Source organism: Salvelinus fontinalis, chromosome 33, assembly GCF_029448725.1.
Source record: "Salvelinus fontinalis isolate EN_2023a chromosome 33, ASM2944872v1, whole genome shotgun sequence".
NCBI classification, from domain to species: Eukaryota; Metazoa; Chordata; class Actinopteri; order Salmoniformes; family Salmonidae; genus Salvelinus; species Salvelinus fontinalis.
The window spans coordinates 1,675,801-1,681,800 of NC_074697.1; positions in this window are offsets into that span (position 1 = coordinate 1,675,801).

Here is a 6,000-nt window from a genome sequence, read left to right on the forward strand (position 1 = left end):
ACAGTAGAGTACTATGTTCAACTGGTCTGGATCCTGTTCAACTGGTCTGGATCCTGTTCAACTGGTCTGGATCCTGTTCAACAGTAGAGTACTATGTTCAACTGGTCTGGATCCTGTTCAACTGGTCTGGATCCTGTTCAACTGGTCTGGATCCTGTTCAACAGTAGAGTACTATGTTCAACTGGCCTGGATCCTGTTCAACAGAAGAGTACTATGTTCAACTGGTCTGGATCCTGTTCAACTGGCCTGGATCCTGTTGAACAGTAGAGTACTATGTTCAACTGGTCTGGATCCTGTTCAACTGGTCTGGATCCTGTTCAACTGGTTTGGATCCTGTTCAACTGGCCTGGATCCTGTTCAACTGGTCTGGATCCTGTTCAACAGTAGAGTACTATGTTCAACTGGTCTGGATCCTGTTCAACTGGTCTGGATCCTGTTCAACTGGTGTGGATCCTGTTAAACTGGTCTGGATCCTGTTCAACAGTAGAGTACTATGTTCAACTGGCCTGGATCCTGTTCAACTGGTCTGGATCCTGTTCAACAGTAGAGTACTATTTTCAACTGGTCTGGATCCTGTTCAACTGGCCTGGATCCTGTTCAACAGTAGAGTACTATGTTCAACTGGCCTGGATCCTGTTCAACTGGTCTGGATCCTGTTCAACAGTAGAGTACTATGTTCAACTGGTCTGGATCCTGTTCAACTGGTCTGGATCCTGTTCAACTGGTCTGGATCCTGTTCAACTGGTCTGGATCCTGTTCAACAGTAGAGTACTATGTTCAACTGGTCTGGATCCTGTTCAACAGTAGAGTACTATGTTCAACTGGTCTGGATCCTGTTCAACTGGTGTGGATCCTGTTCAACTGGTCTGGATCATGTTCAACAGTAGAGTACTATGTTCAACTGTTCTGGATCCTGTTCAACTGGTCTGGATCCTGTTCAACAGTAGAGTACTATGTTCAACTGGTCTGGATCCTGTTCAACTGGTCTGGATCCTGTTCAACTGGTCTGGATCCTGTTCAACTGGCCTGGATCCTGTTCAACTGGTCTGGGTCCTGTTCAACAGTAGAGTACTATGTTCAACTGGTCTGGATCCTGTTCAACAGTAGAGTACTATGTTCAACTGGTCTGGATCCTGTTCAACAGTAGAGCACTATGTTGAACTGGTCTGGATCCTGTTCAACTGGCCTGGATCCTGTTCAACAGTAGAGTACTATGTTCAACTGGTCTGGATCCTGTTCAACAGTAGAGTACTATGTTCAACTGGTCTGGATCCTGTTCAACGGGTTGGATCCTGTTCAACAGTAGGGTACTATGTTCAACTGGTCTGGATCCTGTTCAACTGGTCTGGATCCTGTTCAACCGGTGTGGATCCTGTTCAACTGGTCTGGATCCTGTTCAACAGTAGAGTACTATGTTCAAATGGCCTGGATCCTGTTCAACTGGTCTGGATCCTGTTCAACAGTAGAGTACTATGTTCAACTGGTCTGGATCCTGTTCAACTGGTCTGGATCCTGTTCAACAGTAGAGTACTATGTTCAACTGGTCTGGATCCTGTTCAACTGGTCTGGATCCTGTTCAACTGGCCTGGATCCTGTTCAACAGTAGAGTACTATGTTCAACTGGTCTGGATCCTGTTCAACTGGTCTGGATCCTGTTCAACAGTAGAGTACTATGTTCAACTGGCCTGGATCCTGTTCAACTGGTCTGGATCCTTTTCAACTGGTCTGGATCCTGTTCAACAGTAGAGTACTATGTTCAACTGGTCTGGATCCTGTTCAACAGTAGAGTACTATGTTCAACTGGTCTGGATCCTGTTCAACTGGTCTGGATCCTGTTCAACTGGTCTGGATCCTGTTCAACAGTAGAGTACTATGTTCAACTGGTCTGGATCCTGTTCAACAGTAGAGTACTATGTTCAACTGGTCTGGATCATGTTCAACAGTAGAGTACTATGTTCAACTGGCCTGGATCCTGTTCAACTGGTCTGGATCCTGTTCAACTGGTCTGGATCCTGTTCAACAGTAGAGTACTATGTTCAACTGGTCTGGATCCTGTTCAACAGTAGAGTACTATGTTCAACTGGTCTGGATCCTGTTCAACTGGTCTGGATCCTGTTCAACTGGTCTGGATCCTGTTCAACTGGTCTGGATCCTGTTCAACAGTAGAGTACTATGTTCAACTGGTCTGGATCCTGTTCAACAGTAGAGTACTATGTTCAACTGGTCTGGATCCTGTTCAACTGGTCTGGATCCTGTTCAACTGGCCTGGATCCTGTTCAACTGGCCTGGATCCTGTTCAACGGTAGAGTACTATGTTCAACTGGTCTGGATCCTGTTCAACTGGTCTGAATCCAGTTCAACAGTAGAGTACTATGTTCAACTGGACTGGATCCTGTTCAACTGGTCTGGATCCTGTTCAACTGGCCTGGATCCTGTTCAACTGGTCTGGATCCTGTTCAACAGTAGAGTACTATGTTCAACTGGTCTGGATCCTGTTCAACTGGTCTGGATCCTGTTCAACTGGTCTGGATCCTGTTCAACTGGTCTGGATCCTGTTCAACATTAGAGTACTATGTTCAACTGGTCTGGATCCCGTACAACTGGTCTGGATCCTGTTCAACTGGTCTGGATCCTGTACAACTGTTCTGGATCCTGTTCAACAGTAGAGTACTATGTTCAACTGGTCTGGATCCTGTTCAACTGGCCTGGATCCTGTTCAACTGGTCTGGATCCTGTTCAACAGTAGAGTACTATGTTCAACTGGTCTGGATCCTGTTCAACTGGCCTGGATCCTGTTCAACTGGTCTGGATCCTGTTCAACTGGTCTGGATGCTGTTCAACAGTAGAGTACTATGTTCAACTGGTCTGGATCCTGTTCAACTGGTCTGGATCCTGTTCAACTGGTCTGGATCCTGTTCAACAGTAGAGTACTATGTTCAACTGGACTGGATCCTGTTCAACTGGTCTGGATCCTGTTCAACTGGCCTGGATCCTGTTCAACTGGTCTGGATCCTGTTCAACAGTAGAGTACTATGTTCAACTGGTCTGGATCATGTTCAACAGTAGAGTACTATGTTCAACTGGCCTGGATCCTGTTCAACTGGTCTGGATCCTGTTCAACTGGTCTGGATCCTGTTCAACAGTAGAGTACTATGTTCAACTGGTCTGGATCCTGTTCAACAGTAGAGTACTATGTTCAACTGGTCTGGATCCTGTTCAACTGGTCTGGATCCTGTTCAACTGGTCTGGATCCTGTTCAACTGGTCTGGATCCTGTTCAACAGTAGAGTACTATGTTCAACTGGTCTGGATCCTGTTCAACAGTAGAGTACTATGTTCAACTGGACTGGATCCTGTTCAACTGGTCTGGATCCTGTTCAACTGGCCTGGATCCTGTTCAACTGGTCTGGGTCCTGTTCAACAGTAGAGTACTATGTTCAACTGGTCTGGATCCTGTTCAACTGGTCTGGATCCTGTTCAACTGGTCTGGATCCTGTTCAACTGGTCTGGATCCTGTTCAACATTAGAGTACTATGTTCAACTGGTCTGGATCCCGTACTACTGGTCTGGATCCTGTTCAACTGGTCTGGATCCTGTACAACTGTTCTGGATCCTGTTCAACAGTAGAGTACTATGTTCAACTGGTCTGGATCCTGTTCAACTGGCCTGGATCCTGTTCAACTGGTCTGGATCCTGTTCAACAGTAGAGTACTATGTTCAACTGGTCTGGATCCTGTTCAACTGGCCTGGATCCTGTTCAACTGGTCTGGATCCTGTTCAACTGGTCTGGATGCTGTTCAACAGTAGAGTACTATGTTCAACTGGTCTGGATCCTGTTCAACTGGTCTGGATCCTGTTCAACTGGTCTGGATCCTGTTCAACAGTAGAGTACTATGTTCAACTGGTCTGGATCCTGTTCAACAGTAGAGTACTATGTTCAACTGGTCTGGATCCTGTTCAACTGGTCTGGATCCTGTTCAACTGGTCTGGATCCTGTTCAACAGTAGAGTACTATGTTCAACTGGTCTAGATCCTGTTCAACAGTAGAGTACTATGTTCAACTGGTCTGGATCCTGTTCAACTGGCCTGGATCCTGTTCAACAGTAGAGTACTATGTTCAACTGGTCTGGATCCTGTTCAACTGGCCTGGATCCTGTTCAACAGTAGAGTACTATATTAAACTGGTCTGGATCCTGTTCAACAGTAGAGTACTATGTTCAACTGGTCTGGATCCTGTTCAACAGTAGAGTACTATGTTCAACTGGTCTGGATCCTGTTCAACTGGCCTGGATCCTGTTCAACTGGTCTGGATCCTGTTCAACAGTAGAGTACTATGTTCAACTGGTCTGGATCCTGTTCAACTGGTCTGGATCCTGTTCAACTGGCCTGGATCCTGTTCAACTGGTCTGGATCCTGTTCAACAGTAGAGTACTATGTTCAACTGGTCTGGATCCTGTTCAACAGTAGAGTACTATGTTCAACTGGTCTGGATCCTGTTCAACGGGTTGGATCCTGTTCAACAGTAGGGTACTATGTTCAACTGGTCTGGATCCTGTTCAACTGGTCTGGATCCTGTTCAACCGGTGTGGATCCTGTTCAACTGGTCTGGATCCTGTTCAACAGTAGAGTACTATGTTCAAATGGCCTGGATCCTGTTCAACTGGTCTGGATCCTGTTCAACAGTAGAGTACTATGTTCAACTGGTCTGGATCCTGTTCAACTGGTCTGGATCCTGTTCAACAGTAGAGTACTATGTTCAACTGGTCTGGATCCTGTTCAACTGGTCTGGATCCTGTTCAACTGGCCTGGATCCTGTTCAACAGTAGAGTACTATGTTCAACTGGTCTGGATCCTGTTCAACTGGTCTGGATCCTGTTCAACAGTAGAGTACTATGTTCAACTGGCCTGGATCCTGTTCAACTGGTCTGGATCCTTTTCAACTGGTCTGGATCCTGTTCAACAGTAGAGTACTATGTTCAACTGGTCTGGATCCTGTTCAACAGTAGAGTACTATGTTCAACTGGTCTGGATCCTGTTCAACTGGTCTGGATCCTGTTCAACTGGTCTGGATCCTGTTCAACAGTAGAGTACTATGTTCAACTGGTCTGGATCCTGTTCAACAGTAGAGTACTATGTTCAACTGGTCTGGATCATGTTCAACAGTAGAGTACTATGTTCAACTGGCCTGGATCCTGTTCAACTGGTCTGGATCCTGTTCAACTGGTCTGGATCCTGTTCAACAGTAGAGTACTATGTTCAACTGGTCTGGATCCTGTTCAACAGTAGAGTACTATGTTCAACTGGTCTGGATCCTGTTCAACTGGTCTGGATCCTGTTCAACTGGTCTGGATCCTGTTCAACTGGTCTGGATCCTGTTCAACAGTAGAGTACTATGTTCAACTGGTCTGGATCCTGTTCAACAGTAGAGTACTATGTTCAACTGGTCTGGATCCTGTTCAACTGGTCTGGATCCTGTTCAACTGGCCTGGATCCTGTTCAACTGGCCTGGATCCTGTTCAACGGTAGAGTACTATGTTCAACTGGTCTGGATCCTGTTCAACTGGTCTGAATCCAGTTCAACAGTAGAGTACTATGTTCAACTGGACTGGATCCTGTTCAACTGGTCTGGATCCTGTTCAACTGGCCTGGATCCTGTTCAACTGGTCTGGATCCTGTTCAACAGTAGAGTACTATGTTCAACTGGTCTGGATCCTGTTCAACTGGTCTGGATCCTGTTCAACTGGTCTGGATCCTGTTCAACTGGTCTGGATCCTGTTCAACATTAGAGTACTATGTTCAACTGGTCTGGATCCCGTACAACTGGTCTGGATCCTGTTCAACTGGTCTGGATCCTGTACAACTGTTCTGGATCCTGTTCAACAGTAGAGTACTATGTTCAACTGGTCTGGATCCTGTTCAACTGGCCTGGATCCTGTTCAACTGGTCTGGATCCTGTTCAACAGTAGAGTACTATGTTCAACTGGTCTGGCTCCTGTTCAAC